The sequence below is a fragment of the Trachurus japonicus genome, chromosome 17, assembly GCF_045865225.1.
Source record: "Trachurus japonicus isolate A0001 chromosome 17, Traja_1.0".
In the NCBI taxonomy this organism is placed as follows: Eukaryota; Metazoa; Chordata; class Actinopteri; order Carangiformes; family Carangidae; genus Trachurus; species Trachurus japonicus.
The window spans coordinates 22,723,249-22,739,887 of NC_140923.1; the positions used below are offsets into that span (position 1 = coordinate 22,723,249).

At 39.9% G+C, this 16,639-nt stretch overlaps 2 pseudogenes; both read right to left on the reverse strand.

Annotated features, from left to right (window-relative positions):
- Nucleotides 1–1,635: 1,635 nt before the first annotated feature.
- LOC146970630 (uncharacterized) lies at nt 1,636–3,789 on the reverse strand (annotated as a pseudogene).
- Nucleotides 3,790–5,489: 1,700 nt separating this feature from the next.
- On the reverse strand, nt 5,490–11,809 carry LOC146970631 (HMG domain-containing protein 3-like; annotated as a pseudogene).
- Nucleotides 11,810–16,639: the final 4,830 nt, after the last annotated feature.

Consider the following 16,639-nt stretch of genomic DNA (forward strand, 5'->3'; position numbering starts at 1 on the left):
CTTGGTGCAGTGCAAGTTTTGTGCGAAAATGTCCCGCCGAGGTTGCGCTGAAAGCTCGCCACCTCCAACCAGGTCTACTCTCAGCGCAGGGCGGAGCGCAGCAGGTGCAGTGGAAGTTTGGCTGACTGACCTGCAGTGCACACACGTCACCAAGACCTCACAGGCAGATCTCCACAGTTCCAAACACATTTCAATGCAATAAATATCCACAATAACCACTATTTAATGCAACTAACGGAATCAACACGTGAATTTATATCTATATAGATTGTCCCGTCACATCTGACGTCAGATCAAAGCAGAGATCAAAGGCTGTGGCACGCGTTATGGAAACTCCACCTGAATTAACACAGCAGGGACGAACTGGCACTGAAAAGCAGCTGTGGATGTCCCAAAAGCAGGACTGAGGGTGGATGACTGCATGTCGCTGCCATACCACTCTGCCCTTGTGATGATCCCCTTTATTTATTTACTTATTAATTCATAAGCGCGTGCGACCGCATCACGCAGCCGTAATGAAAAACAAAACACAAATCATTATCTCTCTTAGTCCACCACAACAGCCTCCGTATCAGATAGTCAGTATATAGCCTACTACAGTATACTCAGCATCTCATCACAGAAAAAAAAGAGAAAAAAAGAGACAGACAGAGAGAGAGAGAGAGGAGGACAGAGAGAGAGAGAGAGAGAGAGAGAGCGTCCTTTACGCTGATTTCATCCACATGGTCTTTGTTTATGTTGTGATTAGTGTAGCCTACACCTCTCATCTTATACACAGGGTTTGAATAAATGTGAGTTTCTTTATTAGTTTATTAGTTATTGTTTCTTAGATTGGGTAGGGGTTCTCAGTGTATCAGATCAATCCTGGTTAAGTATATTAGTAAACTCATTATTGGTCACTCTGAGCTCGGACCTCCGGACCAAAACAGCTGTTTCCTCCTGGGAGAGGTTCGGCCTCTGGCGTCGCTGTCTCCTCCGTCCATGTCAAAGTATAAAATGACAAACTTGCAGCGCGCATCACCCGCCGCGCAGTTAAAGGTGAGGATAGGAGCTCCTTTGATTGGTGAAGATCTGACTCGGCTGTGTCAAACCCACTCCACGCCTTTCTCTCCTCCTCCTGTCTCCCTCCCGCCCTCTCTCCTCCCTCTTCACCGTTTGCGCCGGTGGGAGGGACGAGGGGAGGGGCTGCGCTGGTGTAAGTCTGACTGCGCGACCCACCAATCTTGCGAAATGGACCTGGGCCACACCCCGTTGGCGTGGCGAAGCTGCACTGCACTTAGACTTCGCTCGGTCCAGGAAACTAGGGCCCTGCATGTTCTCCCCGTGCATGCGTGGGTTCTCTCCGGGTACTCCGGCTTCCTCCCACAGTCCAAAGACATGCAGGTTAGGTTAATTGGTGACTCTAAATTGTCCATAGGTGTGAATGAGAGTGTGAATGGTTGTCTGTCTGTATATGTCGGCCCTGCGATACACTGGCGACCTGTCCAGGGTGAACATAAGTGGTATAGAAAATGAATGAATGAATGCAATGAATACTATATAAATATATAATATAATTAAAGCAATAAGGAAAACAGATAAAAGTACAAAAATTTCAAAAAAGAACAAAATCACTTGGTTCTATTCAGTCTTTTATTAAACACCATCCTTATTAGCCTACACTTGAGTTTCAGTGTAGGTTGTGTATCCTCTTTTATCCACAATCTCGTCACAAAAGACCCACATGTCATCCACATTTTCAAATTTGAATTTGAAGTGGTCAAGGATGTCTTCTGTCTCCTGGTTATCAAGCTGGCAACGTTCTTCTTCGTCCCAAAGCCTTCTGTACTGCCTTACAACCTCTTCCACTTCTTCCTCTCCCATAGTGAGGACACAGGGAAGCTCCACCTTTGCCGAAAACAAATGTTGGTTTGTTTCAACCCACTCTGCGGCCTTTTTGCAGTGATGAAGTATCCTGGCCCCCACTTCATCCTATGAAAAAGACAGAAAAAAGGTAGTCTTGCTATAGCAAAACTGCTGTACAAACTCTGTTATTCTCATGGAAATAACAGTGCATATAAATTAGAAAAATTAGACTTCAAATAGAACTTTTGCAAAGAATAACTTAGTTTAAAACAGAGAATCATGCATACCACATCCACTGGCATCTCGACAGCTCTTTCAGTGCAAGATTGCTGATGCTTTGAAACAGGTTGTGGCTGCTCCTCTGTCTAAAAGGTGTGTGGGGTGGGAGGTGAAGGTGGGGTGGGGGGTGAGGGTGAGGAACACACAAATCTTTTTATTCAATATTCAAAATAATGCAATGACCATGGCTGGCGTTGTAAGGACAACATGTTGATGCATCAAAATACTGATAAAGAATATGCACACCCAACATTGTTCATTCCAGCTGTCTCTAATACTTCGACTAGTATAATATGAGCCCTTCTTCCAATGGGTGAGAAATCACTGACCTCAGTGATGTCATCCATTTTCCGTTTCTTTAAATGAAACACTGGTGGCACCTCATCTTGCAGCACACTCTTTGAAATGTCTGTCCAGTGGGCAAACACTTTGCCATAGCTCAAATAAAAAGAAAAACAAATATGCTCATAAATGTGCTGTTAATATTTTTAACACAATTAAATGTCAAATTTTTGTGCTCTTACCTTCCAAGTTCAACATTTTCCAGGAGCATAACACACCACCACTTTCGCAAAGCTGGCATGTCCACCTGAAAATATTTTTTTAGCACAGTTGGACAGAGTAGATGTTTACATTTTATTTTGAATATGCAAGTCAACTTACCACGGTGAAATCATAAGGGGCATCCAGAACAGAGTAGAGGGCATACTATGGAGAAAAAAAATTCCATATCAATAGCTTTAAAGCACATAGAATTAAATAAGACTATTAACATCTCTTACCATCAACATGAAGATCCCACAGTCTTGTCCATATGGCTGTCTTGGAAAACCCTGTGATGACAGTCAGTCAGTCAATAATTTTAAATGGTGTTAAATGGAGATTACATGTGGTATATGCTGTTACCTGTATTTCCAAACCAGTGGTCTCGTGCCACACTCCAGGAAATATCGATTGAGAAAGGTTTCTAAAAGTTAAAAGACATTAACATCGCATCACATAGTTGTCCAGATCATGGTTAGGGCACTGCACATATAAACCATACTGCTTGTAAGTAATTTAGGTCAGGAACAAACCTTTACATGCAGTCGAACACATGCAGAAGGCTTTTTATGGTACTATTTTATGACATATATTATTAATGTAATGTTATCATCCACGAAAGTTTAATTTAAAAGAAGTACCCGATGTGCCAAATTGCAATTATATTTAGGTGATACCATAAAAAGACTTTCACAGATCAGAACATGATCCAATGAGAAAACAATGTAGAGCTGGGCAATATTATGTTTTGACTAGGGATGCAAGAGCATTTAATATTTTATCAAATCATTGAATGCCTGTTAGGTGCAATAGACAAAGGCAATTTAACTTGATTGGATACTGCATCGTTTTTTTATGGAAGGCAATGACATGTGATGATAGTAGTATTACATTTTGATATTACGTTTTTTTGTTTGACTATATTTGTGCTTTTAATTATATTTTCATACAATATTGGCTTAGACAGAACTGTGGGAAAACTCTACTGTTGCATCCCTAGTTTCGACCATGTATCCATACTGCTCAGCCCTAAAACAAACCTTTTCCGAACAGCAAAGGAACATGAACACCATTCAGAACCAAAAAATATGTTTTTGTTAGTGACCTCAGCAGTGCTCTCATTTCCTGATCACCAAACCCAAATTGTGCATGTGCACATTTGGAATCAAGAAAGAGAATCTCTCTCTGGACTGGCTTCAAAACCTTTTGTGGTTAATGAGATATCATTTCATCGTAGGGGGAGAGGTTAATACAACACAGACAACAGAAACACAACAGCACAACACTAATGCAGCACAACTTTTTTATTTTTTTATTTTTTAGTGTGTGCTAAGTGAATGTAAAAAAGATGTGAGGACAAGAAAGGATTTGGACAGCAATGATTCAGGAAGTGTGGTTGCCTCCACCACAGGAAAGGGAGTGTGTGGTTAAGTTATAAAAGTGACAGCAATAAAGAAAAAAATGCATCTGTACTTACACACAACATGAAATGTCCAATTTTCCACACAGGGATAACAATGGAATCCCTTATGTGAATGTCTCCCTAATATCAAAGAAACATTTAAAAGACAAAAATAAGTCAACATAAAAATATATTTTTAATTGAATCCAGTATACTTACAGGTAAACTTGAGAGTGGGTCGCATGCTGTTGGCTGTCGCCACGTCGGTACGTCATACAAATCAGCCACAAAAATGCACTTCCCCTGCAGAATATATTTCAAATGTAAACATGTAAAACAGTATGTAAAATGGATACAAACATATTCTGAGATCAAATGTTATACCTTTGATTGAGCAATTCTTTCTATAAGCTCAAAACAGGCATTTCCAATCTGCAAAAAAAAATCAAATATAAAAATAACTTGGGAGTATTAATGACATACATATGTCACGTCCTCGTTCTGCACCTCCTGTTTTTGTTTTCTCATCCCTCTGTTTGTCCCTCCCCTCTCCTCAGCGGACCTGCTCCTGAGTACCTCTGCCAGCCCTTCTCCACCTGCCCATTCCTTTTCACCCAGCCTCGGATTCAGCCTCATTCTCTCTGCCATCAACCTCACGACCTGCGGCTCCATCGATTGTCTCCCTCTCCCCTCCATCCCATTACTTTTCATTTAATAAATCATTGGTATTACCTCCTGCATGCTGTCTGCATTTTTGGTCCAGTATTACCCGCTCTCACAACATAATTGGTTCACTTATAAGATCTATTTAATATTAACTCACGGTTGATTCCATCTCCCGATTCATGCCAAGAGTCCAGAAGTCACCACGCGTTAGGCAACTCTTTTTTGTCCTCACAATTAGTTGTGTCTCTGGCCTTTCAGTATCCAGGACATAGTCAAACTAATGATTGAAAAAAATACATATAAAAAAGATTGCACCATATTAAATATTTCATAAACACCTTAAAATGTAGCCCAGTACTTTCACAGGTGTCAAGATTTCAATATAAGAATCACAACGCTTTTTTAAATACATACCAGTTGCTGTTGGGAGGAATGCATGTGTAATGTCCATGACGACCGGCTTGGTTGTATGTTCTCACATTTAGTGATGTTTTCACAGTGTGGTCCACATGTGTCACCATCTTTACAGGAAAATCCAAGTTTTAAAAAAAGGCTAAATAAAATAATGATTTGAGAAGCTGCTACATACCTTTGTGCGTGTCAGCGTGAAGACTTTGTGGCTGCAAAGGGGCTCCAACTGGTGATGGCAGATGTTGATGCTGTGCAGTGTTCTTTGATGGTAGGATTCCCAAGGCTTTAGAAAAGAAATTGTTTAGTTAGTACAAGAATTATATTTCACATTTCAAGTATAACATTAAAAACCCCATATTTCATATTTACCTAACACTGCTTGTCCATTTTCACTTAGAGCGATGTCATGCAGAGACTCCGAATCTCCTCCTCTCTTGAGCAGGTTTTTCAGAATATTTTTTGTTTGTTTTTGTGTTTCGATGATGTATCAGGTTTCTCATTGTAAAAATGTGCGTTGAAGGTGCCATGTTATTGAGGAAGTAATTGTTTTTCCTTAGAGTTGAAAACAGCTGTTCAGCCACCTGGCTATTCAGGGAGCCCTGGAGTTCTGGGACCAGGTTGATCCTCCTTAAAACCTCCTTTGGATCCTTGGTGTTGGCCTCATGAAATTTATCATAAAGGACATAATGTTCTGAAGACCCAGTGCAAGGATGCCCATCAACATCAGGATTTTGTAACTTTTCAGTCAACCAGGGAAGAGGGATTCTGAGTTTTCCCTGGTGAGCAGCTGTGACATTTTCATTGGTTGTTTCAGCCAGTCTCCCTTCATGTGGCTTGATAGGTAGTGTGGATGGGACACGAAGGTTGACGTGGGTTGCCAAACCATGAGCAAAATCATAAACAGAAACATTTGGCAGGTGCTTCCAGGAGAGAAGGAGATCAGCAAAATCTCTTGGCGATTCTGCCCTCAGGTTAAACTTTACACTGTATATAACACCATGAGGGCAGAGAATCACAGACCAGCCCCCTATAAAAGTAAGTTGAAAGTCTCTTTAGTTAATATTAATAACACATTTCAGATTGTTTCTAAGAACAATGTTTGACCCATACCTGAAGCTCCCCAGATTTTTTGGAAGATTTTGTCATATGTATGTCTGGTTTTCATCTCGTCTCTTAGTCTGTTGATGAGGTCATTCCTTGATCCCTTTGAGTCCAAATTGCAGGCCTTACACAGCTTGCGCACTGTAGAAACCTTTTGAAATAAAGAAAATGTGAAATCAATTCAAATTTTGTTACATGCTGCAACAAAAATTTAATAACAGTATATGTACCTTCTGCTTCATGAGCTCATCCATTAGCAGAGGTGGCAAGTAACGAAGTACAAATACTTCGTTACTGTACTTAAGTATTTATTTTTCTGACGACTTTTTACTCTTACTCCCTACATTTATACGCAAAAATATGTACTTTCTACTCCTTACATTGTAAAAACAGACTCGTTACTTTTTTTTTGACGCGACGTAAAAGCACCGGTAAAAGACGTGACGAACTAGAGAGGGAAAGAGGGAGAAGAAAAGGGAGGGAGGGGGGGCGGTAGAGAGAGAACCTAGTTACCAACTTGTTGTATACTGTAGCAGCAACATGGAGGCAGCTTGCATGGAGGAAGGAAGCGATGGTGGTCGGACGGGGGGGGGTTTGAACACCGTACAATCAGCGCAATACAGCGCATTTACCGTTTACGAGCGGCAAAGCGCAACCTGTCCATGTGCCCGTGTCTGTGTGTACGTGCGCGCGCGCGCGCGTGCGACTGCACGCGAGAGAGACGGCAGGTGGACTGACTGACAGAGATGAGAGGTGATGAAACGCTGTTTAAAAATTCTTATTATTATTATTTTGTGAGAGTCTGTGGCGGCCCAAACGTTGGGAAACACTGCCTCTGGTCAGTTCAATCTTGATTATTCTGTCTGAACTTTTTTTGTTCAGACAGAAAATTATCAAATTATATAGGTTTCATTAACGGCAAAAAATCATTTTTACTTTTTACTTTGAAAGTACATTTCAGAGCCTGTACTTTCTTACTTTTACTTGAGTAAAGGAGTTGAATCAGTACTTCTACTTTTACCAGAGGATTTTTTTTACACGTGTATCTGTACTTCTACTTAAGTACAGAATATAAGTACTTTTGCCACCTCTGTCCATTAGACGGTCCTCTGAAACCATGCTCAGCTCAGCTTCAGAGGAGGATTTTGAAGAGGAAACTTTTTCAAATTCTGTGTTTAACACATTGTCAGATTTGCGTGTATTCTTCCCAATCCATGGGGCCCAGTGCTCAAAACTAGGATGGACAGCAAAGTTGTTTTTTGCATGGCCTATGGAAAAGGCACCAAACATGTAATTAATAGTATGTTACAGTTCAATTATTTATTAAATAAAGGTGATAACAAAGAAAGAACTTCTGTAAATACTTGGGAAAAAGGCACGGGAAATCATCTCAAGCTGGACAGAATCCCAGAACTCCTCAATGTTGACCTCCCCATTGAAGTTCTCGGAGACTTCTTCTATGTCACTCACTGAAAGAAACAGCTGTAATTTACTGTCTGTAATACATGCACAAACACATGCACACATGCATGCATACACAACTTTGTGACTTACCAGGCAAGTTAAACACCCCTTTCTTATGGAGGTCCATCACAACCACTGGAGGATGGTAGCCACAGCAGACACAGGAATAGGAATAATTGTGGTTTGTCAATGCCTTGAAGTGGAGGTAGGCATGGAGGATTGTATTTTTGGATGGAAAATTTACTTTCCTTAGGCCTTCCAGTGACTCGATTACCTTGGAGACTGAAACAATGGGCCTCATTCACCAATATCTTCTTAAGAACCTTCTTAGATTATTTCTTAAGTTGTTCTTAAGAGGTTCCTTAAGAAAACCCTACGTCAGATTCATCAACGCGTTCGTAAGCCTCAGAATTGTTCGCAGCTGTGTTCTTATGCCATCTCCTCGTAAGTTGAGGGCGTGTGCCAGGTGAGTCTAATTAACATATGATTAGCATAGGTAACCGCCCCATCAATGCCCGTAAAAGGGCATGAGACTGCAGGGCCGTGTCCACACAGAACCCACAGGCACTGAGCAGAGAAGGTGAAGTGAGAAAGAAAGTTGAAATGCGCAAATGAAAATCTGGGAGGGAGCACCATGACTCCAAACGTAAAAAGAACTGAAGTAGTGAAGTGGTGCTACTGCGGCAGGAATGAAACAAACAAACAAACAAACAAAAGGCTTATATTTAGTTTATATTTTTATATTTATATTTAGGCTATATTTAGTAGCGTCAGCAGTGGATGCAGCTCTTCGGGTTGTTATCAGAGAGACCACACTCTCACGTGTGCCATCATAAATATCATCATATTATCACATATAAAAAAAAAACAGTTGTGTGTAGTGTGAACACTTACAATAAGTGCACTGTTGCAGCCCGCAATTAGGAAAAAGAAAAATCATATCGGCAGCTGTATGCCCCCCACCCCCCCCCCCCCAAAAAAAGAGAAAAAAAAAACAACTGATATGAATTGAAATGAAAGTGTCTATAATGTTTTTTAAGAGACTGCAATGATTTGTCAATTATTATTATTAATATATATGATTATTAAAAACATCATAAAAGATAAGAAAATAATTCTTATTCAAATCATATAATATCATACAACTGCAGAACAAAAGAAAATGCTATAATCGGTTATTTTTGCAGAAGTCTCAGCACCTAAAAGTGCGTAAGTATACTCCTGACTGTTCGTAGATTTTGTTCTTAGTTAAGAACAAATTCTGGATAAGAAAACATTCATGAATGCCACAATCTTCGTAAAAACTTCGTAAGTAGGAGTTAAGAACAAATTTGTTCTTAAGAACGCCTCATTCACCAATATCTTCTTAAGAACCTTCTTAGATTCTTTCTTAAGTTGTTCTTAAGAAGTTCCTTAGGAAAACCCTACGTCAGATTCATCAACGCGTTCGTAAGCCTCAGAATTGTTCGCAGCTGTGTTCCTACTTGATGAATGCCATCTCCTCGTAAGTTGAGGGCGTGTGCCAGGTGAGTCTAATTAACATATGATTAGCATAGGTAACCGCCCCCTCAATGCCCGTAAAAGGGCATGAGACTGCAGGGCCATGTGCAAACAGAACCCACAGGCACTGAGCAGAGAAGGTGAAGTGAGAAAGAAAGTTGAAATGCTCAAATGAAAATCTGGGAGGGAGCACCAGACTCCAAACGTAAAAAGAACTTAAGTAGTGAAGTGGCGCTACTGCGGCAGGAATGAAACAAAGAAACAAGCAAAAGGCTTATATTTAGTTTATATTTTTATATTTATATTTCGGCTGTATTTAGTAGAGTCAGCAGTGGATGCAGCTCTTCGGTTGTTATCAGAGAGACCACACTCTCACGTGTGCCATCATAAATATTATCATATTATCACATATGAAAAAAAAAACAGTTGTGTGTAGTGTTAACACTTACAGTAAGTGCACTGTTGCAGCCCGCAATTAGGAAAAAAAAAAATCATATCGGCAGCTGTATGCCCCCCCCTCCCCCCAAAAAAGATATGATATGAATTTAGTGTCTATAATGTTTTTTAAGAGACTGCAATGATTTGTCAATTATTATTATTAATATATATGATTATTAAAAACATCATAAAAGATAAGAAAATAATTCTTATTCAAATCATATAATGTCATACAACTGCAGAACAAAAGAAAACGCTATAATCGGTTATTTTTGCAGAAGTCTCAGCACCTAAAAGTGCGTAAGTATACTCCTGACTGTTCTTAGATTTTGTTCTTAGTTAAGAACAAATTCTGGATAAGAAAACATTCATGAATGCCACAATCTTCGTAAAAACTTCGTAAGTAGGACTTAAGAACAAATTTGTTCTTAAGAACGGTTCGTGAATGAGGCCCATTGTTCTTAAAGAGAAAAATACATTTTAGAAAATTACAGTCAGGGAAGGAATAAACATGTACCAATAAACATTATCATGAAAGTTAAATTGTACTGACCTGTAAATTCAGCCTCAAATATAGACACAGTTCCAGATTCAATATGACATGATCATCGAAATTGTGAAGACTGTCCTTCCATTCCTGATAACGGTACACCATGTGGCACTGTGGGCATCGCCGGAAATAGGTTGATACATCTGTTTAAGAAAGAAAAAACAAAAGACATTTTTAAGAAATGTTATATTTTGTGAAAACGTGTGGTGTTACAAGATTTTCAGTAATTAACAATGTTACAATCACAATTTTAAAAATACTTACGTTCAATTACACCATTCATAGTGATTATCCGTGCATTTTTGGAAATTAAAGTAGATTTTTCAAGGTGCACAGACCCTGGACAGATGGTGCAAGTTGTCTCAGATGGATGCATCTCTGTAATGTAACTTGCAGATGGTTTTGGTTTAATAATGTCATCTGGCAAGGTGTGTAACGCAAAGCCGCTTATGTTTGTAAATGTAGTGAACAAGTTGCTCCAAGATGTCTGCAGATGGTGGATAGAGACTACTTTGTTGTAGCTGAGGTGTACTTGCTACAGTCTCTGTTCTGAATATTTCTGGGGTTGTCTGAAATAGATGCCACTTGCCAATGTTTTTGTGGACACAGGATGTTCTTGGTTTGGCACAAGGACAATGCCAGGTGTGAGCTGTGGAGTTGTATGTCACCATCACCCTCCCAAGCCGACTGTAGTGGTGCAAAGCTGGCTCGTACAAACAGTACTGTGTAGGATTTTTTTGAAATGAAACCTCTACACAGAGAGGGACGTGGTCCTTCTGTGCCTGTTGTTGCCTTTTTTTGCAGGTTGCCTTTTTTGCCTCACCAAAGAATTTCAAGCTGACCATTTCCTCCAGTGTCTCGTCCTTAAGCCATTCCTCTGTGGCAATTTCTCTGCAATGGTCCAGTGAGCGGATGTGCTCACACTGGCTAAAAGTTAACCCACTCCTCAGTGCCATTAAGTGATACTGCCTGCATTCTTCAAGTTCACACTGCACCTTATGCAGGTGGCCCCAGGTTTTTTTTTGCACATGAATAGGCACTGAAAATCCGTGTGATGCTTTTTGTACAGCAGATATCCCATTTGTTGCATCTACACAGATAGCCCTCAACACACCGTCACTGTTTTTTTTCTTTCTGTGTTTCCTGTGAATGTGCTTGTTCAAATTTTTTGCAAGGCAGATTAGGCCGCAATGAGAACATTTTGCCTTCTTAGAACTTGTATGCTGGATAGAGGAGGAGGAGGTGGTAGGCTGAGCAGCGGAGGAGGTGGTAGGCGGGGCAGCGGAGGAGGTGGTAGGCTGAGCAGCGGAGGAGGTGGTAGGCGGGGCAGTGGAGGAGGTGGTAGGCTGAGCAGCGGAGGAGGTGGTAGGTGGGGCAGCGGAGGAGGTGGTAGGCTGAGCAGCGGAGGAAGTGGTAGGTGGGGCAGCGGAGGAGGTGGTAGGCGGGGCAGCGGAGGAGGTGGTAGGCTGAGCAGCGGAGGAGGTGGTAGGCTGAGCAGCGGAGGAGATGGTAGGTGGGGCACAGGGTGCATCTTCTGGAAGAGTGGATGGTGGAAGAAGGGGGGGGTCAGGTGCAGCAGATGTGTGACAGGTCTGCAGGTGTTTCTCCATGTCCGCTCTTCTTATGACGGTTTTGTCACAGGGACAATGGAAATGTGGAGTGTTTCTGCAGTCTAAACTGCATTTGCAGATCTTTAGGTCTAGGAAGAAATCAACAAAAGGTTAAATTTGCCAATGATTAAAAAGACATATGAGCACATGAAAACACAGACACATTCACATACACATACCTTTGAATGTGATGGCGTTTTTTACATGTACATCCAGATGTTTCTGGAGCCTTCCTCTTTGGCTGGGTTTATATTTTGGGCAAAGGGGGCAATGGAAGAGCGTGCAACAAACTGTGCAGCGCTCCACTTTATAGCCCTCACTTGTTGGAAAAATGGAGTGATGCATCTACATAACACAAAATAGTGATATTATATTCAATATTTTATTTCAGTTGAAGCAAGTTAAACAGCTTCAGACTGATTTTGATGTTACATACTTGTACTTTGCAAAAAATGTCATATCACTAACACCACGGCACAAACGCGCCTCGTAATAAGTAGGCCAATACCTTGTTTATTACAGGTAACACTACACAAAAGTAAATATCGTAACACCTATCAACAGAGCTACCAATTGATTTATTAATGGTTAGATATAGCAGGAGGGGGGTCAGCAAAACCGCGGAGAAGCGGACTTGCAGATCTGAAAGCTAGCATAGATGCTGAATGCAATTTAGCCTATAAAACTCGTATTTTGTTCAACATTTAGCTATGTCTCAAATTAATTATTTAACGCATTACAAATAAACTCCCTCACTAACAAACTTAATTAGGTAGTTACGTGCAAACATAACTCATGCACCTTCATTTTTAAAAGTCTCACTTACTGTCACAACTAGCACGTGAGCGACGTCGGAGTCTCCGCCTTCTGTTTTTTTCTGGATCCGAGGAATTTTTTTTCATTTCCGGGCCTCACGCTGGAGGTAGGCCTGAGACGAGAGCCTGCACAGGAAGAGGCCTGACGCGAGAGGTCTGCAGCCAGACCCCTCTCGGAGAAACAGGTGTTTTGGTCCGAAGGTCCGAGCTCAGAGTGGCCGAATAATGAGTTTACTAATATCCTTAATCAGGTTTGATCTGATACACTGAGAACCGCTGCCCAGTGTAAAAAACAACAACTAATAAACTAATAAAGAAACTCACATTTATTCAAACCCTGTGTAAGAAAGATGAGAGGTGTACACTAATCACAACATAAACAAACACCATGCGTAACACTGTAATACTGATCTAATACCGAGGCTGTTGTGGTGGGCTACGAGAGATGATGATTTGTGTTTTGTTTTTCATTATGGCTGCGTGACGACGCGGTCGCTCGCCCTCTAATAAATTAATAAGTAAATAAATAAAAGATTCAAAGTCTTATCTCATTTGAAATCTCTTGATTGTGACATAGCACTGTTGCAAGAAACACATCTTTCTAAAGAAGAGTCTTTAAAGTTAAAGCAACGCTGGGTGGGACAAATTTTCTTTTCCCCAGGTACAGGGGCCTCCAAAGGGGTTTGCATTCTCATCTCCAAAAGAATATCGTTTATTGCCTTGGATGTGATTGCAGACAAAGAGGGACGATGGGTTAGTCTCAGGAGAACTGGAGAACAACAAAATTAATATCATGAATCTATATGCCCCTAATCTAGCACAGGCCACTTTTTTGTCCTCAATAAATATCTTGTTAACTCATACCATTACTAGTGGGAGGTGATTTTAACCTGGTGAGCAACGCAGCAGTTGATCGCTCAAGTCCTCCCCTACCAGCTGATAAAGCTCTCTCCCGAGCCTTTGAAGAGTTCAAACACACTCTTTAATTGATGTTTGGCGCCTTTTTAACATGAATTTAAGAGAATATACTTTTTACTCAAAGACACATAACTCCTATTCTCGTATTGACTATCTCCTTTTGTCAAATGCTCTATTGGAAAATGTTTTAGACTCTACGATTCATAGTTTCCTCATCTCAGATCACGCTCCAATTTCAATAACTTTTTGTCCTTCCAGTGAGAAGAAATTAAAATGTAAACAGTGGAGTTTTAACAACTCACTGTTAAGAGATGAAGTATTTGTCAAGCTAATTAAAAAGAATATTAAAGAATTTGTGGAAATTAATATGAATCCAACAACCCCCATTTCAACAATTTGGGAAGCATTTAAAGCAACCTGTAGGGGTTGGATTATTAGCTATGCATCATACAAAAATAAGGAGAAACTGAGGAAGAAAACTGAACTGCTATTAAAGCTCAAAGATCTGGAGTCTAAACATATGAGAGATCCAATGAGCACCCCTTTAAAACAAGAACTATTTTTGACAAGGGCTGAGGCACAAGCAATGTTACAGGAGGAGTCTGCTTTCTCATTATACAAACTGAGGAGGACATACTATGAAAACGGGGAAAAGGCAGGGAAAATGTTAGCATATCAATTGAAAAAACAACAACAGAAATGCTCTATTTATTCTCTAAGGGATACAAGTGGTATGGTCATTAAGGACCAGGGGACTATTAATGATACCTTTAGGAGTTATTTTACATGCCTGTACAAATCTGAATATAAGGTCAAACAACATGATTTAGATAACTTCTTCAATAATTTATCCTTGCCAAAACTGAGAGAGGAAGACAAAGAAAATCTGGAAGCTCCCATTTCAGAAGAAGAAATTCATAATACAATTAAATTTTTAGCAAATGGTAGAGCACCGGGTAATGATGGTTACACTGGAGAATTTTACAAATGTTTTTCAAGAGATATTATGCCTTTGCTTTTTTGTCTGTATAATAATGCTATAGAGGAACAGGTCATGCCACCGACAATGCGAACAGCCATTATATCATTATTGCCAAAACCTGGTAAGGACCACACAGATGTTAAAAATTACAGACCAATAAGTCTGCTTAACAATGATTATAAAATCTTTGCAAAACTATTAGCAAAACGGTTAGAAAAAGTGGTTCCATACTTAATTAACATAGATCAAGTTGGCTTCATCCCGGGGCGGCTTTCAGCCAATAATATGAGAAGGCTCCTACAAATCATGCAAATGGATAGCCAGCTTCAGCATCCAGCGATCGCAGTATCACTGGATGCTGAAAAAGCGTTTGATCGCATTGAGTGGCCTTACTTGTTTGATACTCTGGGTAGATACGGCTTTGGTCCAAAGTGTCTTCAGTGGATCAAAGCACGCTACCAAAAACCTGTCTCAACAGTAAAGAGTAACGGCATCATCTCAGCTCCCTTTCAACTTTTTCATTCTACTAGACAAGGGTGTCCTTTATCCCCTTTACTTTTCATTTTATCCTTAGAACCATTAGCATGTGCAATTTGACAAGATAAAGAAATCAAAGGTATTTCAATTAATGATCATGATTTTAAGTTAAATATGTATGCGGACGATATTTTGTTGACTTTATCTGAACCATCACACTCTATATCAAGAGTTTTAGAAATTATAAACTCTTTTGGTAGCCTTTCAGGCTACAAAATAAATTGGTCCAAAAGCGAAGCCATACCGTTAAACCTCTTTACACATGTTACTGATCTTGGTCCTGCTCCTTTTGTTTGGAAATCAGAAGGCATGACATATTTGGGAGTGAAAATTAGATCACCGATCAACGATTTATTTGATTTAAATGCAAAACCTTTAATAGGTACCATTAAAGAGGACCTTAAAAGGTGGTCTGCTCTCCCTTTGTCTTTATGGGGAAGGGCAGAAGTACTGAAGATGAACGTTCTCCCAAGACTGACTTTTTTAATCTCCTCCCTTCCTATGTTTATTCAAAAATCTTGGTTTGATAATGTCAACACAATGTTCTCCTCTATTCTATGGAACAACAAGAAGCTCAGAATTAACCAGAAAAAATTATCTCTGCCAAGAGACAAAGGGGGGCTGGGAATCCCAGACGTGTATTTGTACTATCTTGCATTTAATGCCAGGTATTCACTTACTTGGGGCTATAGAAAGAGTAGAGATAGAGGAAGTTGGGATTGGTTGGAAGATCAGCTAGTAAAAGGGAAGTTCAAATTTACATCACTGTCTTCACTTTGGTATACTCCTATTCCACCTAAAAAAATTGATAATTGCATTATTAAGTTTTCATGTAGCATAGGCAAAGAGATTCAGAAAAGAATAGACATCACAAGATCAAGTCAAGTCAAGTCAAGAGATCTTTATTGTCCCCGGAGGGCAATTTGTAGTGCAGCCAGCAGTATAAGACAACAGTAAACAACAGTGACACAACATACGCTAATAATGGAAATAGCAATAAAATACATACACAGGACAACAATTAACAATAGATAATAAAATAGATAAAACAACCAATAAAGTGCAACCATGCCATCCTGGAAGAAACAGGATTTAAAGTGACCATAGTGCTGTCAATTGTTAAGAAGGCCAATGGCCACTGGAACCCAGGTATTTTTAAGCTCTGCCATCCTCCCCAATATGGTATAATACTGCCTTTAAGGCAGCTGGGAATCCATTGTTTAATGCAGTATGGTATAATCTCAACATTACTGACATTTCTCAAATTGTAGAGAATAAAGAAATTCTCCCGTTTGAGGAACTCAGAAAAAGATATGATTTAAACAAAAATTGTTTTTTCCAGTATGTCCAGTTAAAATCAATTATTTCCAAAATCCCCAAGGAATATTTCGATTATAATTATGAGATTGATAAAAAACTTAGAGCCTTAATATCAAGTAGAGGAGTAGTCTCAGGTTTATATAATCTTTTGCTACACTCCTCTACAAACCCTAACATAAAAACTCAGTCTCAATGGGAACTTGATTTGGGGGTCCAATTCACATTTGCAGAGTGGGATAACATCTGGCGTGACATCAA